Below are 19,464 nucleotides of genomic sequence, written 5' to 3'. Positions count from 1 at the left end.
TGTACAGTATTTTGTGCAAATAATCAGTGCTAAAACATCCCACATTTTGAACGCTGTACCTGCACTGCAAAAACAGAACTAAAAATAAGTTACATTTTCTTAAAATAGGTGTATTTGTCCTTGATTTGAACGGGTAAATAAGACTATTTGCCAATGGAATAAGATTTTTCCTCTTAAAATAGGAACAATTCATCTCCATCATCTTATTTCAAGTGCATGATGTCTAATTATCTTATTTTAGGGGTAAAGATACTCATTCCATTGGCAGATAATCTTATTTACTGGCTCAAATCGAGGACAAATAGACTAACTTTTAAGAACATTTTACTTGTTTTTGCATCCGTTTTTGCAGTGTGTATGACTGACTAAATGTTACATAATTAATAAACTGTTAGAGAAACAGTCAAAGTGTGACGTTTTACTCAATGTTGCTGCAAGTAACAGCCGTCGGGAATGTGGAAAACGGGTTTAATCCTGTTGCACCGACTTTCCAACTCGTAATTCCGGCTTTAGGGTTGTTCCAGTTGAAATTTCCGACTCAGAGGTGAGATATTCCGGCTACTGAGGACAAATGTAATGCAGCATTACATTGATCTTAGCAAGACAATATTTTCATTAGGTGGCTTGCCTGCTTAGGTTAATTTGTGCCCTTCACTTTGCCTGCTCTGATTGTACCACCCCAGTCTCATTATTTAAACCTGTTGGTTTGAATTGCTCAGCGCTGGGTTCTTCTATTACTTTCACGACAGTAAGACACGTTTTGTTATACTGTATGAAATGGTCCTTCCATCCTGACGGCCATCAATACAACATTATGTATGCAGAAAAAGGAGGTGAAAAAAAATCCATCTCTGTGAGAGCTGCAGGCCTGTAAAAAGTCTGACCAATCCCTGCCGTTTTGGTCCGCATAGCAGGGAATGGTCAGAGTTTTGGTCCTGTTCTCACCCCCCTCTATCCCTGAAGTTCTGGGGGTATCACCTCATCTATTGGTTATCCAATCATTCTGACACGCTCACGTAACGCCAGTGTGCGCGCTCGTTCCTTGTTAGTTTCCGCTTGCTGGCTGCGTACTTCTAGTGTTTATATCCAGTTAGCTTAGCGGTTAGCTGAGATGTTAGCTTAGCAGTTAGCTTCGGTGCTAGCTGTTCATTGTAGTTTCGCTGCTCTCACTGTAGACTTTGAAAATGGCTGAGAGCTGCAAGAAGCAAACCATGTACAGGTTTATGAGAAGAGGAGGAAGGTCCCCGTAGAAAGAAATAAGACCAGAGTGGATTTGGGAGCGATTCCCATGAAGAGCAGAAAAGACGGTAACTTCAGGAAAAATCACTGACTACCTTTTAAAGGACAAAGAAGCTAAGATGACACCAACATATGCTTTTGTGTCGACATTGCTATCATAACCAGAAGTAAATAGTTAGATATTTGGCACTATATTATTTAATGTTTTTTCAGTAAAATTACTACTTTTATTCTGGACCACTCTAGACGTTCTGTGGATGTATTATTTTACAAAAATTAATCAGTTTTGATGAATAAAGTTGCAGCTATGACCTTTTTAAAGCACAACAATTCAGTCTTTTTTATAGCTCAAATTAGACTGTATGTTACTGTGCAGCTAAGACTAAATATTTCCTAAGGTGAACTAGGTAATGGTGAGTCTTAATCAATATACAGTTGCTTAAGCCTTATTATATGAAATGTGTGGATGTTGAAAATGACATAATCATAATAATTACCAGGTTTCACATAATGTCTGATGATTGCTTAGCTTCTGAACCTAAATGTTGCAATCTGCTGCTGTGCCCTCTCGAGGTTTTTTTTACCTGTGTGTGCGTCCATGTACACGTAACCATATTTTAGCTTGTTGTGCTCGGAATACATTTCAATATTCTTTGGCTGCTTTGCAGAGCTCGTTTCTGCCGGCCGCCCTCCGCTTTGCTCCGTCTGCATGTGATGTTGTTGAGGAGCGGCGCTGGAGCTCATTAGCGGATTACCAGGGGAGCGCGGCCGCTGCAGCCTCCCCCTCCGCCCCGACGGTTCCCAGAGCTCCTCTCCGGGTCGCCGTGCCGCCTGGCCGGCCTCTCATCCGCAGCCCTTCATGTGCTCACGCCACGATGGAGACAATCCACCGGGTGATGGGCACACTTGACACCAGATCCAGCCTAGATCTTCCTTATTTATAGAGAATTTGAGCCTGTGAAGAAATATTCCTGAAATGCATCATAATGTAATCTTCCAACTTTAGCATTATAAAAGTTTGCAGTAAAAAAAATGCTGTTCTTTTTTGTTTTTGGGAGCGGGGTGGGTCTTCATTACTTAAGATACAAATTAATCGATTACAATTTCAGCTTTTATCAGCCTCAGTGTCAGCCGCTTCAAAATGAAGTGCCCACTGTCTGACGCCGTGGCATTAATCCTTAATTATGGATTTGTTTTTGGGGTCATTTATATTCATAACTTGTTTCTTATTTTTATTTGGAGCCGCCTAGCCAAGTGATCGTCTGATTGAGGATGCAGCTAATAATCTGTGATGGAGAAAATGCTCGTTTTGTAGTCGTTTCTAACTTTACGCTCACATTAATTTAATCTTGGATGAGATACAGAAGAGATTCAGATTGCCATTGTATGACGTCATGCAGCACGATTGGCTGCGACGAGCCTGATTAAAAAAGAAGAAGAAAAAAAGGAATGGTTTATGGTTGGAAAAACAAGAAAACAGTCGGCGCCTTTTTAATAATTCATCACAAGAAACAAAACAAAAACACTTCAGAGCTCATTTTCCTCCTTTTGGCCCGTCTGATGCAACTTTTACAGCTTTGCTTTAATTGCCGCGCGCTGCAGCCACTGGTCGTACTGGTGCGACGCACCAGAGACCCAGAAACGTGCAGCGACGACACGCCGCCGCCCCTCCTGACCTGGGAGCCGAGGTGCAAACAACCGAACTGGAAGCCTCGCTGACAAATGGGACGTTCATTGGACAATTATCGTTTTCGGGGGGGATTGTGAAGGCGTGCGAGCGGAATTTGTCACTGCCACTTTGTGTGTTTAAGGGCGTATTAATCAAGTGATTAATTGCCAGATATTAGTCAGTGAACACGGCCCCGTGTGTTTCCATTCAAGTGCTACTTACTTTTTGCCTCCAAGCGCGTCGGGTTAATTATTAGATTCGGTTTGTGAGGCATTTTTGAGCTGCTTACTTGCATTTCTGGGCAGATTTTGACACTTTGAGGTATTAAACATGACGTTTTTTTTATTTGAGAAATATTGTTTTTATTTATAACGGGACAAAAATGTGACGACTGTAAAGATTTTACTCTAAAATTAATTTAAGTAGTGATTATCTTTTTTTACAATTATGTTTTTGAAGCTTTTACTTCTACTGGAGATTTTAAAGTAAACATTTTTTTTTTACTGTAGCGCAGATATAGCTTTCTAAATGTTGGTATTTTTTTGTTCAAATCGGTAATTTCTTTTTTTAATCTACATATAATCACAATTTCCTTCTTTTTCATATTTCTTATATATTTGCAGTATAGTTTTGTAGCAGGAAATCTGCCCAAATTCAAAATATATATCTGTATTTTCTAATTTTTCTGTTGCACAGAATCTTGAGAAGATAATATAAGCATAAATAATTGTATGGATATTTCCTGCTTTCCGACTGGATTTAGAAATGTTTCTGTTTGTTTGACTTTGGGAGTAAACCCTTGCCGTGTTTGTCCACTAGAGGGAGCTAAGCTAATGTGTGATGGGAATTTATCATCCTGTTTCTGCTGCAGCTCAGAAAACATTTCTAATTGGGCCCTTCTGGTTCCCAGCTCTGCAGAAACACGCGTCCGTCTTCCCTCAGATGTGCCATCTAGTTTTGACAAATACGCAGTTTCGGTTAAATTGCAAATGGTGCTTACAGGACTCTGCTAACCAGACATCAAAGGGCATACATTAATATGTACAGTTAGTGTTTTTTTTTCTTTTTTGTTCTTTTTAGTCTCGTGGGAAGAGGAATCCTGTTTTATTTACCATCTTCTTAATAAATCCTGATGTTTCTTTTCCTAAAGGTAAAACACCTCGGCGCAAAAAGTATAAAATTAAGGATCTGAAAACAAGTGGGCCGAGCCGGATGAGCCGCCGACGTTAAGAGGCGTGCTTTGAAGAAAATTTCATCTAAGGAGAAACAATATCTGAGACGGTGTGTGTGTGTGTGTGTGTGTGGAAAGCTGGTGTTAAATACCTTCTTGTTGTTCTGAAATGCTTAAATTCTCAATTGGCTGCGTTAACTGGCATCTGGAGAACAATGAGTGGGATCTGTTAGGGGGCTTTATGAAAGGCTTTTAGCGTTTTACGTCTCTTTCCATATGCTGCTCCATGATTGCTTTGCATCTTCATATTAGCCTGCACACCTTGTTGTTTGTTTTATCTTATCCTGCTGTGGAGGGATCGCCGGGGAAGAAACGTTTTGAGTTGCTGATGTTTGAGCACGAAGATCCACGTCTGAGGAGATGGAATCATGCAAAAACCAAAAAAAAAACGTAGTCATTTTTATTTTCCTTTGCCTTCTTTGTTGTAAATTACAAAGTTCTGAGTTATTTGTGGATCCAGACTTACTACAGGCTCAGATACGTGCAGTAATAATTGACGAATCGTCCTTAACCAGAGGCACCTCTATCACAAGCCGTTCTGTAACTGCCAGCAAGCTTCTGGCATCATTCTGACCGGATATTTGAATATTGGCCGGTCATTTACGGTGCAGGTTTCCTGAAATGAACCCGGCTTTTAAGCACAGTCTTAAATCTTTCCGTAGATTTTAAGTTGGGGCTTTGTGGAAGGCCGCTTCAGCAGAACTGTAGCAGAACTGGGGTTTCTTTCTTGGTTGTTGCTCCTCAGTCCATGTGGATTTATTTATTTATTTATTTTTCAAGCTTTCACTGTGGACAGTGTTTCAGCAGTTTGTGGAAATCTTGAGCCTTTTTCTTTTTTTTTTCTTCTTCTTTTTTTTTTTTTTTTTTTAGCAAAATTCATTCTAAATATTTGACCATTCTTCTTGGTAGCATAAAACCATGTAATATGGTTATAAAAATAGACAAAGAACTGTTTGATCATGATAAAATATGGTTCTATACACCAATCTTGATAGTGTTTTGATGGTCCTTTTTGAGCAAAAAGATAATTTGGTCTCGGGCGCGATTAGCAGATATAAACAGATGTGGCGCCATCTAGTGACAGTATCGCAGAACTGTCATAATGCCAGTTTGCTTAATTAATAAATCAACATTAAATGATGTCAGACCGAGGCTGACCCTCTGCAATGCCTCGCAGTAAAGCAGCAGCTCGGTGTGATCGAAGACCAACTGTAATTAATTAAATGAATCCATATAGTTGCCTACTGAGCTGCGTCTCGGTGTATGAATGTGTGCGCGTTAGTGAGAGCGACTGGGTGAATGTGGCTATAGTGTACAGCGCTTTGGGTGGTCAGCATGACTGGAAAAGCGCTATATAAGTTCAGTCCATTTACCATTTACCATATACAGTAACTTTAAGAGCCTCATATCAGAACATTTACATCTGAGCCTCGACAGGTTTAGCGTCAACTTCAGTGAACACCAACATTCAGACTGTATTCCCAGAGACATTCCAGTCTTTTCCATCTTGGAATCATATTTTTTTGCGTTTTCTTTCCACTGGATCTTGGACCATTCTTCATTGTTTCGCCTGGAGATGCTAATAGCCGTTAGCCGCTTCCTTGTTTTAACCCCTGCTGCTCATGTGCAGTATGTACATCTGTTAATATCGTAAATAAACACGGAAGGCTTTATTTACTAAGAAATTGAGCAAAAACAAAGCATAAAACACCAAAATAACAACTAATTCACCATCAGGATATGATAATCTTTCACAAACACTATGTATACAACCAGAGTGAGCTGCTGACATATAAATAAATAAAAATTTAACTGTAGCTATGCACCTTTCCCGGCATCTACGGACGAACATGATTGAGTACCTCTATGACCCAAAAGCTCAATCTTTGTGTGGTCGAGTCATTTTTTTCTGTCCATGTGTTCAGCTGTAAGTTTTAGCCGAGATGGAAGTTGTCGCTTTAGGTGCAGAGTATCCTCCTTGGTGCAGTAGTAGTTTCCTTTCGTCTAAAGACGACAGGCTGGGTCTTTATCCAGGCTTTTGCACCGTGGGGAAACGTCTGAATAACGTTTATTTGCCTACAGATGTGGGGGCCTTAGAGTAGTGGCTCACACTTCAACGTCTCCATTTTTACCTCTCGATTTCGTCTAATTGATGGATAAAGTGTTAAACGTCTGGAAAGGACTTTTGAAAATCATGGCTTCCTCAGCCTTAACCTTTTTTTTGCCTTGAGCTGCTCATAAGACAAGGACTTCCTGCCTTTTGTTCAGCAGATGCGTGGAGGAGGTGAAAATACGCTCATCTCTGACATAACCCTCCCTCCAACCTGCTGCGACACGAATAGACTCGCTGTCGCTTCATGTATTGTCAAGACGAAGTCTGGAGCAGCAGGCTTTCGGAAAACTGTTTGACATTTCTAATAACGAGGCAACAAAACTCTCCTAAAGATGTCTTTATGTGGTTTTTTTTTTAAGCAGCAATCTCCCTTAAATGTCTCCCAAGCGTTGCTTAACCAGGTGAGACATGACCCTCTACATCCTTGCCACGACAGAACAGGAGCAGCGGCGTGTTTGGCATTTTCGCTGCAAAGTGTCGGGCCTGACCGCAGCGCCGCGGGCCGCTACCCGTCAGCTCGGAGACTCTGCGCCGACGTTGACGGCAGCGAGGGGAGAGAAAAAGGGGGGGCCAGGTGGAGGTTGAGCTGTCAGCGCCGATTTGTCAGGCCTTCAGTCACCACCTCTTAAGGCGCCAACGCCGAGGTATGACCGCAGCTCGGATGAAGGCTGCGCTTTGTCATGCGGCGCGTCGACGGCCATTTGTCTCCGCCGTGCTGTCCAAACAAGAGATAGTGTCTTCAGGAGTTAATTTACTGCTGTCCCACCGAATCACCTTCAGGAGGAAACGCTCCTCGGGATGAAGAGGTGGAGCAGCAGCAGCTTGTGTCTCAGTCACAGGAGGCTGTGGAGGACCGTGTGGATCACTGTGACCAAAGGTTTATTTTCTGCAGTTAATGCTTTCAGTTGTTCAGCCTTCTCTCTGGATTTCATCTGATTGTAACGTGAGAATATCTCAGGTTCTCCTCTGGACTCCATGTACCCTCCAGTTTCTTTGCTTTACATCCAAGGAGTTCCTGCAGAGCCGAGAAGTCACAGTTTTAGATGCTCATCCAACTGGACGACCATCCATCAGTTCATCCAACTGGATGTCCATCCATCCAACTGGACGACCATCCATCCAACTGGACATCCATCGATCAGTTCATCCATCCATCCATCCAACTGGACGACCATCCATCCAACTGGACATCTATCCATCCAACTGGACGTGCATCCATCTGTTCATCCAACTGGACGTGCATCCATCTGTTCATCCAACTGGACGTCCATCCATCTGTTCATCCAACTGGACGTCCATCGATCAGTTCATCCAACTGGACGTCCATCTGTCAGTTCATCCAACTGGAGGTCCATCCATCCAACTGGACGTGCATCCATGTGTTCATCCAGCTGTACGTCCATCCATCCATCTGGATGTCCATCCATCTGTTCATCCAACTAGACATCCATCCAAATGGACGTCCATCCATCCAACTGGACGTCCATCCATCCAACTGGACGTGCATCCACCTTTTCATCCAACTGAACATCCAGCCATCCAACTGGACGTGCATCCATCTTATCCAACTGGACATCCATCCATCCAAATTGACGTCCATCCATCCAACTGGATGGGCATCCATCCAACTGGACATCCATTGATCTGTTCATCCAACTGGACGTGCATCCATCTGTTCATCCAACTGGACATCCATCCATCCAAATGGACGTCCAGCCATCCAACTGGACGTCCAGCCATCCAACTGGACGTCCATCCATCTGTTCATCCAACTGGACGTCCATCCATCTGTTCATCCAACTGGACGTCCATCCATCTGTTCATCCAACTGGACGTCCAGCCATCCAACTGGACGTCCAGCCATCTTATCCAACTGGACATCCATCCATCCAAATGGACGTCCATCCATCCAACTGGACGGGCATCCATCCAACTGGACATCCATCGATCTGTTCATCCAACTGGACGTCCATCCATCTGTTCATCCAACTGGACGTCCATCCATCTGTTAATCCAACTGGACATCCATCCATCCAAATGGACGTGCATCTATCCAACTGAACATCCATCGATCTGTTCATCCAACTGGACGTGCATCCATCTGTTCATCCAATTGGACGTCCATCCATCCAACTTGACATCCGTCCATCCAACTGGACGTGCATCCATCTGTTCATCCAACTGGACGTCCATCCATCCAACTGGACGTGGATCCATCTGTTCATCCAACTGGACGTCCATCCATCCAACTGGATGTCCATCCATCTGTGATTATTTGTTAAAGGAAAATGAATACCAATGCGTCTAAAGTTTAAATATTCAAAAAGCAAATTGCTAAAGCAATAAACTCTAAAATTCCAACCTTTAGAGTTGTCCCTGGTCCCTCTGGGTTGTCTCCTCAGTTCTGAAGCAAAGACCTGTCCTGGAAGGAGCCTTGGATGGTGGTATTTGACCCAGATAACATCAGCTATGTGTTATAGACCTTAAGAGACATTAAAGGGGCCCAGGCACGTATTTTGATCATTAAGAGAGACACATATTCATCTTTAAGAAGAACAATACAGCAGCCGTTCATCCTGATAGTGTTTACTTCGTCCTTTTTGAGCCTGAAAAGTGAGTTAAAAAAGTGGTTTTCAGATTATTTATTATGGGTAAAAGTCTTCCAAAGCATCTTGGCCTTTATGTAAAAAATAAAATAAATCCAGCTTCCAAACATGGTGGTAGTAGTGTGATGGCCGTGTTGCATACAGTAACTGATGGGCACAAAACCTGAGATAAAACAGAAATCGCTGACAGAGGCTCAAGGGCACTCAGGTTATGCAGTGGAGAAATGATGTGAAGTAAACCAGCAAGTCCCCGTCTCTTGTTCTGGACTTTTGCACGGTACGTTTTCACAATCATGTTCAAGGACTGGACTGGAGGAGAGTGTAAGAAGCACCCAAAGTCTGAGGGAAAAACTTAAAAAGACATGCGGAGGACCACCGATGAAGATCCCTTCAAAGGTCTGCAGGAAATACTGGCTGCTTCAGGGGGAAAATATAAGCAACACCTCTTGTGTTGCTCTAAACAGCAGCTTTGAGGTCAGAGCAAAAGTTTGTTTTTCACTGGGCGGTTGCTTATTTTTCTGTTTAGACGGCCTTCGCTTTGGTTCATAAACGTCTAAACACGGTCAGTCTGCAGGATGTCATGGGAAATGGATGCTCCACCGCTGCTGCGTCACTTCAGCTGAAGCCTTTTGAGGAAAAAGTGCCGACCAGACGCTTGAAGTTTTGCCGGATACATAATTAAACAGGTCAGCAGTCCAAATCCCTTGGGTTGTGGTCGGTCGGATTTCGTAGTCGCTGTAACCTTTTTTTTTCCTGATTTGCCCCCAAAGTGCCGTGTTTTATATGCGCTTTACTTTGGACTCGCAGAGACGAGCATTAAAGAGACGTGGGAGAATGAGGCGAGGTGGCTGTTTATCCTCCCTGCCAGAGCCACATACCTTTTTTCAGAGTGGCTTTGGACGGCAGCCTAAAACAACAGCAGAGGCCGTGTACACAAATTACACGAGAGGAACGCCGGCTGCATGGAAGAGGGCCTTCCCAGTGTGAAACATTAGCAGCCAGTCCAGGTATTCCCACTGAAAGATGGTCAGCGGAGCCCAAATGACTGTAATTACCAGGATTACGGGGCGTCTTTGCAGCTACGCTTGTGCAGGGTTCATGCGGAGGCCCCAACATCAAGTTACATTTTTCCAAGGAAGCAAACGGTGACTTTGATAAATTACAGCCAGGAGGATCCGTCCTAATAGAAATGAATATCGGAATCATTCACGGTTGGTGTTTTTCTTGTCAGCCCTCAAAACCAGACAAATACGGAGCGGATCGATGTTGTGTTGAAGCCGCAGGAACAATAATAATAACGGTATTAATCCCACACTGAGGCTTTGTGGTCCTGAGATCTTCGGGGAAAGAATAACAGCCAGCGTGAAGTGATGGGAGCAATTAATCCAAGTTAAATATTTAAATTTCCTGTTAAAGACGTGTGCAAGTCCCTAAAAATGCACGTGGTGGCAGTGATTATTGCCTAATCGGCAATAATGCTGGTAAAAAAAAAAGTCCACCCCTTTTAGTTGGAGGGATTTACATTTCAGGACAGAAGAAAAATCAAACCTCAAAAACGCAATAATTTCGCTGTGAGGTAAGTTGTTAAACAAAGGTGAAACAATTACTGTAAAAGCGTGTGTGGGGGCAAAAGTAATCACGCCCTTGTGTTTTCTACATAGAGAACGTAGGAGCAAGTGACCTGGAGCATGTAGACGGCAAGGTGGGAAGACTTCAACAATTACTTTATTTATTAGGATCCTCATGAGTTTCTGCTAAAGACGCTTACTAATCTTCCTTTGGGTCCAATTCATTAAATAAAAACTAATAATACAGAACAATATTAACAGTGACATAATATGCACAACCTGAGTCAAGCATCGTATTTTAAATTGCACACATAAACCTAGTTTAAAAACAGATTTTAGTGTTTAATTCTGTTTTTTTTGTAGTTAATTTCATTCCTGAATCGCTCTTTTGCACAGTTTACAACTGATTTAATCACACAGGAATATCTGGTAAGTTGTTATTTTACCAGATCTTCTGTTTATTATTGCATTATATTTGTAATGTGTGGAAAGACAAAGCACGTCCAGAGATGTCGCAGCTTTTAGAGCCACATTCTGCATCAAATCTGCCAGCAGTTGTTTTCTGTCTCTGTTCACGAGTCTCTGATGTAGTGCTGGCCCACAGTGCTGCTTCAGGTCCTCCAGATTTCTGCACAGCTCTCTGAAGGTCCCAGCTTTTAACAAAGTTTAAGTCTGGACTTTGACTCGACCTTGAATATTTTCTTTTCTAGCCATTCTGTTGAAGGTTTGGTGCCTCGTCTGGGATCGTTGTCCTGTTGGGACCAAGCTTCAGCTTACAGACTGGAGGGACTCACATTTGTCCTTTTTGCTATAAGTGGTTGAAACCTGAGAACCTCGCCTCTGAGCAAGGTTCCCACAGGGTCTAAAAATGTCTAAGATGGGGCTGGACGATAATTCAATAACAATATATATTGATCGACAGACATATCGATGAAAAAGTTCAATAGAGTAACAGTTTTCCTTCCTTTTGCATTCATGCATTTTTTTTTTTTGCATTTTACTATCATATAGGTTAATACTACAGTTTTTGCATCCTCCCAACCAATCACAACGCAGACCCAGGAATGCTCCTGTGACTAAGCTCCGCCCCCTTCAAAGAGTTCAGAGAATACGGGTTCTTTTTAATATTTCTTAAAAACTTGCAGTTTTGTTAAAAAGTTAGTTGAATAAAGGGTTGAGTTTGAATTGAGTGTTTGTGTGTTCTTTAACTGAAAATAAATTGCTAAGCCACAGCATAAAATGGTCAGGGCTGCAATTAAAATATATATTTTTAATTTGTTAATTATCGATATCGATCAATATGATTTCTATTTTATCGATATGCTTTTTCTATATCGTCCAGCCCTAGTCTAAGATATAGAACTTTGAATTAAAGGCTTTCAGAAGTCTAAAATTTACCAGATTCTCACCCAAAGCCTTAAACTTAAGATAGGAATTCCTTTATTGTCCCATAATGGGGAAATTCAGGTTACATACGGTTATAACACAATTATTAGCAATGAAAAAGAAAATGGAAACAAATAGTCTAATCTAAAATTAGCTCTAAAGAAACACCAGGAGTTGAAGATAAAAATTAAATACCAAAGTAAATAAATATTGCAGTGGAAAAATAATTTCACCGGTGGAAAAGACTCCAGCCTATTTACATAACACACGATAGTACGATTTGCAATGTGAGCGATAGTGTAGCAGCATCCCTAGCTAAGACATGTGCAAGTTAGCTTAGCATCTGGGAAGAGTGTAAACCACTAACGATCGGGTCAAAACCTGTGCAGCCGTCACAACCGGGAAGAAGGACCTGCGGAAACGCTTCTTAGAGCATCTGGGATGCAGCAGGCTGTCACTATAAGAGCTCTGCAGCTCTAGGAGACGTTGTCCATCACGGATGTGATTTTCCGTCCAGTTCTTCTGTCTCCCACCACCTGCACTGGGTCCAGGGGCCATCTAAAGACGGAGCTGGCTCTCTTAATGAGCTTATCCAGCCGTTTCCTCTCTGCTCCAGATCAGCTGCAGCTCCAACAAACCGTAGTAGATGGCTGATGCCACAAGTCCAGCATCCACCTTTTATCCTGCTTTTGTTTAAGCGTGTTGACGACAGCCAGTAGTGTTGTTTTTGTTGCTGTTAATGTTTATTCAAAACTCCTGAGACTGCAGAATAAAAGAGCCGGCAAATTATAAGGCAACAATTATGCAACATTGTCAAGAATCATTAACGATGCCGTTTTATTGATTAAAAAGTAAGTTTAACTGGACGATACTTGACCTTTAATATTTGTACTCTTTTCCTGTCTGGGTCTTGAAAGAACAAAGGAAATAAATGTGGATAATCTTTGTCAACCATTAAACTGTGACAACAACAGCGTCCTGGGAAAAGAAATGAACAAAGTCGATACTTTTAGAAACGCCATTCTGTACTTTTCTACAAATTCAGTGGGTGGCAACAGATTTTCAGAAGCAGCCGAGGTCGTTCCCAATAATGGGGACAAACTCCATTACTTCTGTGGCTCAGGGAAAAAAAAACAGAAGTACGGGGGAGTCCAGAACCTTAGTATCACTGATATTTTAGACACAGCTAGTGTCTTATGAAAGGAGATCTCAATATAAATAACAATAAAATTAATATATAACAATGTGGGTCAATCCACAGTGATTATACTAACAATAACAATTATACTCAGCCATAAAAGCCATTGAGGCTGAGATTGTTGCTAAAGGGGATGAGCTCACTCAGGGTGAGGTGGTATGCAGATACCGTATGTTTCGTACTATAAGGCGCACTTAAAATCCTTACATTTTCTCAAAAATTGATAGTGTGGGTCCGAAAATACGGTACATATGTGTCGTGTTAGGAAGATTTATCGGTTTTAATACTGCAATATATTGCTGGTGAAGGTTCTCAGTCATCCAGTCTATGGTCATTCCAAAAAAAAGTAAAAAATAAAGCAACTGGAATTGTTTTCTGTAGTTGAAGACGTTTTGCTTCCTCTCCAGGAAGCTTTCTCAATTCAAAAAGTCTGGAGTAATGTGCAGTACTAAGTAGTATAAAGCTTGGTACTGCACATTACTCCAGACTTTGTGAATTGAGAAAGCTTCCTGGAGAGGAAGCGAAACGTCTTCAACTACGAAAAACAAGTCCAGTTGCTTTGTTTTTTTACTTTTTTTTTAAACTGCAATATATTGATCAGTTAACAACAATATCCTATTTATTTAACAGACTTGTCGTCCACATGCACAATAAAACATAAAATAAACTAATAACAAAAGCTGAAACAAAACAGCAAATAAAAGAACGCTGTAAACAATGAGAACCCTGTATGAGAACCATAATACCCCCACCACCGTGCTTGACAGATGGTACCTGATATTCTGCACACATGGGGCTGCTTTTAATCTCTAAACATCTCCATTTTGGCCTCCGTCAGTCCCAGGGACATTGCTGCCATGTTCTTTGTCCTTCGAAGCAAGAATATTTACCTGTGATGCAACAACCCAGCTGAGGCCTGTGACGTCAGGCGGACCTTTTTTTGGGTTTTATTGGTTCTTTAGCCCGGCGTGGGTCGACTCAGTTCAACACCCGGAAAGGTTGTTAGTGTTACTAAATGTTCCCTAATTCAGAATAAATGTTTTCTCTCTGTAAAACGACGGGTTTGAAGTGAGGTAGGAGACGGTTTATAAAGAATCAAAACCCTTCACAGATTGAAGTGGCAGCAGCGGATGTCGTGTTAACAACCACGCTGCCAAAACTCCTGATGATGATCAATTAAACAATCCGTCCGATTAACAAGTTTTTCACACATAGCTCGTCAACCTCGGCTCCTAAATGCCGCTTCTTTATTTGGTTTAGTGCATTAAATCCAGCCGTGTTTACCTACCCTACCTGACCTCACGTCTAACGGCTTTATCTCTGCTGTGAGACCATAAAACTCTATTATTATTCTGATTGCTCTTATTTTCTTTGCGCTTAAGTTGCCTGAAGAAAAGTGACAACTCCTGGAGTGTTTACCCACATTAATCTGCCGTATCCCCCCTCTCCCCGCCCCGCCGCCTCCATCCCTGTCCGTGGGACCCATCCCGGGGCTGATGGGGGCAGGAAGGGGTCAGCACCAAGCAGGAAATGGGAGGGAGGAGACGATGATGACCAGCGGCCTGGAAAGCTCTGCTCCATCCATCATGGCGGTCCCTATCTTCCACCCGGAGTGTGAACCCTCCGCAGCGCCCGTGCCGCCGGGTCGACTCCGGCGCTCGTCGCTGTAATTACAGCTCTGCCACTGCAGTGGAGACGCGGAGAGGACGCTGGGAGTTCTCCGCCCGGCTGGTTATTGCGTGTGAAAAAGGTGAAAAGGCGGCGTGGGTGATATCATCCTGGCCTCGGAGGAAACAACACTCAATATTCCCCGTGTGCGCGAGAGTGCGGAGGCCCAGTGTTGTTTGGCAGCGGCGCGGCGGGCTTGACACGCCCCAGCTGCAGTCCGTGTGAGAACGCCGGTTTGGGCTTTCTTACTCAGAATCGTAATCACATGGCCTGTAGCAGATAGCTGTTTGTGTTTGGCACCCCCCAAAAAAAAGAAAGCCCCAGACAGAGGGACATGAAAAGTTTCTCGATTAAGAAGCAACTTGAACAATACAACTCCTGCAGACGTTGCATGGAGGCGGCCACAGCTGCAGGCCTTGATCCTCTCTGAGGCGATGCAGATGTGCACACATCTGCGTCTTCTTTGGACACTCCAACTCTGCTCCAGCTACCGTCCCTCAAAGCAACATGGCCCCACCAAAGCCGGGCAGAACCCCTGTCGTCTGAGGCATCAGGAATCCTTTCTTTGGGGTTTTCTCAAGGTTAGGTGCTGCTGTGCATGGAGGCGGACGAAAACCAAAGATCTCAGGAGAAACTTTTTTTTATGGATTCCAGCTGCCCAGAACCCCAACGTTCATGTCTGCCATGTTTGGATGTCACAATCTCACCTGCTGAGTGATGGAAGAACCACACGCTCCAACAAATGCTCCGTAACTGGTTCCTCTGGGGATTCAGGCCTTTTCTGGAGGCCATGGGAGAATCAGGTCTGGGCAAATGATGACTCCATCCTCCAAGTAAGGTGCGCTGTGTGTGTGTGGAAGAGGTGGAAAGGATTTAAATAGGAAACATCTTGAAGGCTAACACTTCCTGGAAGACTCTACAGCAGCGGTTTGTAGGTGTTTCCCTGCTGCCACATACCCAAATTAAAGGAACTGTGGCCGTAATCACAAAGATTCACATAGAGCGCCTATCTTAGCCTCAATATTCTTACCTAGGAGTCTAGGAGAACGGCTCTGAGGAAGGAAATGACAGAAATGTTTCTTAGTGGGGAGGTGTGGTTCACCCTGTTGGTGGGTGTGAAGCTGTCTTCTAAGAGCTGTGATTGGTTGATAGTACAAGAAAGGAAAAAACCCACAAATGCGCTCCTAGATTAGCTTTAGCGTCCGATTCAGTGAACACCAACATTCATACTGCATTCCTAGAGCTATTCCAGTCTTTTCCTCTTGGAATCATATTTATTTTTGCTTTTTTTGTTTTTACACTGGATCTCCAAGACTTTTCTTGATTGTTTCCATTACCGTACTGCTCTGGGAGATGCTAATAGCCGTTAGCCGCTTCCTTGTTTCATCTCCTGCTGCCTAGTGTTGTATTTCCGTTGCTATTATAAATAAACGCGTAAGGCTTTATTCTCTGACGAATTGAGCAACAACAAAGCATAAAACACCAACATAACTAATACTCCAGCAGGACGTGATAACCTTTCATAAAATCTTTGTATGCAACCAGAGTGAGCTACTGACATATAGATAAAAAAGGCCCCTTTAAGCTATCTTATGGCTTTCTTTCATTCATTAAGGCCAGATTTGTGGTGTTTAGAGCTGATGGTGAAGCTCTCCAACCTGAGCTGTTGATCTCTGCAGCTCCTCCAGAGTAACCATAGGCCTCTTGGCTCTACCAGTCTGTCCTTTGAGGTGGACGGCACCTACAGTAGATGTTGTTTCAAAGCTTTACCCTGCTGGACCTTCTCCTCTCCACTGCCTTCCTTGGTCTTCATGAAGCTGTTTTTTTTTCCCATTAATGCTTTAAAAAAACAAAACCTGAGGCCACAAACTGAAAAGATGGACTCGTAGAGAGTGTGAATTACACACAGGTGGGCTCTTATTTGCTAATTAGGTGACTTTTTATTGGTTGGAATGGGTTTAATTTTGGGATTTTGGAGTAAAGGGGTGTTGGGAGAACATTTGGTGGTATTTTGCTGGCTGAACAGTCCGATTATGTCTTGAATTTGCCTGTTTTATCCCAAACAAGCAAATCATACGCCGCATTAATTGAATCAAATTACAGTTTGAGCTCTAGCTGCTCTAAAACATGTTAAAAGTTCTGTTTATTGGTTTGCCAGAGGTCATATAATGGGGGAAAAAAAAAAATCTTTGAAAACCAACTTGGGCTCAAAAAAAAAAAAAAAAAAGAGAGAGTTTCCCACAAATGGGGCAGGAGGCAGAGGAAAAGCACCAGGACGGGCAAACAGCCATGAAATCCCTGATGCCTCCTGCCAGCGTGGAGATAGGCCCCGCCAACTGCCCAAATCCAGAGCAAGTCCTCATTCCTCCGAAGCAGGGAGGGGGGGGGGGGGGGGACCGCTAAAGCCTCCCCCAATGTCAAGTGGCATTTATTAAACACACAGAGAAGAGGAGGGTCCCCGATGATCCGTGTGGTCCAAGCCGCAGTGCCAAGCCCGGAGCCGCCGTCTTTCTCTCCGTCTTAGTCTCTTCTTACGGCTGGTTTTTTGTTTTGTTTTTGATGCCGGTCCAGATCCTACCCCCCCACACCCCCCCTCCCCCGGTAATCTGCTCGCAGGCCGCCCCGACTCTCAGGTACACCTCGCCCCCCGATAAGGCCTGACGGCGCCGATAAAACGAAACGCCGAGAAGTGTGCGCAGCACCTCCGGGAGATGAGCTCGGCTCTTCCAAAGAGACGATTCGCGCCACCCTCAGAGGACTTGAGAGGATTTGGGTGAAAATCACATTTTGCAATTTATTTATTCATTTTTGTGTGCGCTGGAATGTTTTTGGCGGGAGCGACGGCGTAGGGTGGCATCTCCCTGTAACCCGCCCAGTGGAGACGCGGGTGGCAAATCTCCCCCTGCTAGCGGTTAGCAGGCAGCGGCGGGGTCTCCTCCGGGGTCCCAGATTAGTTTTTTTTGTTTTTATATATCTGGGTTTGTGTCGTGTTCGTATTTTTCTCTCTCTTTCTCTTTCTTCTTGTTGTGCCGCAATCTGCCTCGGCAGACGAGTCCGGCGAAACTCAACCACTTATTGTTCGCTTTGGCTTCAGCTGTCCGGCTCTCCCAAGAACATTCATATCCAAGGATAATCTGCCCCCCCCCCCTCCCCCTTGTCTGTGGCTGATGTTTAATGCCGCGTCTCGAGTGTACGCGCTCGCTTTTCGGCGGAAGAATAGAAGCAGAAGAGGAGCGAGGACGAGCTTAGGAACACAGACGCTCCCTAATCCTTGGGTGACCACTCGGCAGGCCCCCGACGAGCGCTCACATTAAGGCGGCCGCCGTAGTTCCTCCAAACTACGGGGGCCGTCCCTTTTTTTTTTTTTTTGTCTCCGCGGCGCACATTAGGCGGAGAGCTGGAGGCGAGGCGGGGCGACACGAGGAGCTACATTTATCAGTTCACAGTTTCAGAGGATATTGCAAATCAATTTATTAGATTACGAGGCCTGCTTTGAGCTCTGCTTTTTCTTACTTACCCCCCCTCCTCCCTCCTCCTCCTCCTCCTACTCCATCCTCTGCCTTCAAACATAATATTTTAAAGGGAACTCTATTTGCAGATTATAGAGCACTTTATCGCAGAACAAGGAAGTATAAATTTTGGCCCAGACGTCTTAAATCCTATTTGCTCTCTCTTGCCTTTACAGTAACGCGTCTTCATCTTCCCAAGGACACTGACATAATGGTGTTTGGTACACTTACTCAGTTTAACATTCAAGATTCCTGTAAAAAAAATAATAAAATAACACAAAACATTTATCAAATGTCCATATAAGGCCTTTTACAGCAAAAGGTTGGAGCATTAGAAGCATAAAGTGGAGCAAAAACACAGCGGCGGTTAATCTTCCAGCAAGTGATCCACTTATCCAGCTGAAGCTGCAGCGTGTGAATGCATCCTGTAAACGACGCGGCATCCATGTTTGGAGCTGCTGCCGTGGTCGTTGAGCTTCAACGCCACGTTTCTGCCGCTGGAGATGTCGATAAGACCCTTTTAAGGGAACCCCGTCTCTCTTCTCACTGTTTTTTCTCTCTCGATGTGAGGATGGCAAATGTATAAGTTCTTTTTCTAACAACAAAGGACCCCAAAAACATTACTGTGAGTTGAGGAATGATGTCACTGCAAACTCAGAGCGGTGGAAAAAGTGTGTTTTTATTTTCAATACCAGACTGATGATCTGAGCAAAATGCAAAAAGCAGTTTTCAGGTGATGATTTTGATGTATTTAGGGCGAAAAAGCTATCCAAACCAACCTGATAACATCAAGTGTTTGTCATAACTAGCATTTAGTCTCCATAATTGCTTTAATTTGCTCATATAGGAGGGTTTTAAAGCATAAACACTTTTTTTTAAGGTCATGCAACAGCATCTCAAACTCCAGACTTTGACTAGGCCAAGCTTTATTTTTAAATTTTTTAAGGTCTTTATGCCAAAGAAGAGACTTTATGGTTCCATCGATGACAGCAGCCCTGGTTATGACACTGGCTCCACCATGTTTAACTGTAAGTATGATTTTATTTTTTCACACCAAAAAAAATCCATAAATGATCCGCAGAATCTTAACTAAGCCGGTGAGGCCTGCCGAGCTTTGGATGTTGGAGTGATTTTGGTGGGTTGACCGTCCTGTGAAGGAGATTTAAAGATGTTTTTTATTTTTATTTAATGAGTCTACAGGTCGATCTGTAATCAGAACCGGGTGTTGCTTGTGGAACCAGAACCTAAAATATTTAGATAATCCCAGTTAACAAAGG

The 19,464-nt window shown here is 43.4% G+C and overlaps 1 long non-coding RNA gene across 1 annotated transcript in view; it reads left to right on the top strand.

Moving 5' to 3' along the window:
- LOC118557816 overlaps window positions 1-19,215 on the top strand; it is a 61,088-nt gene extending 41,873 nt beyond the window's left edge. Inside the window, exon 4 of the long non-coding RNA XR_004928032.1 lies at window positions 19,134-19,215. This is a non-coding gene — a long non-coding RNA (uncharacterized LOC118557816). The remainder of the gene's footprint in view (window positions 1-19,133) is intronic.
- Window positions 19,216-19,464: the final 249 nt, after the last annotated feature.

The sequence above is a fragment of the Fundulus heteroclitus genome, chromosome 24 (assembly GCF_011125445.2).
Source record: "Fundulus heteroclitus isolate FHET01 chromosome 24, MU-UCD_Fhet_4.1, whole genome shotgun sequence".
NCBI classification, from domain to species: domain Eukaryota; kingdom Metazoa; phylum Chordata; class Actinopteri; order Cyprinodontiformes; family Fundulidae; genus Fundulus; species Fundulus heteroclitus.
Note: the sequence above shows the minus strand (reverse complement) of the source record. Positions and strands in the feature narration are given on the sequence as shown.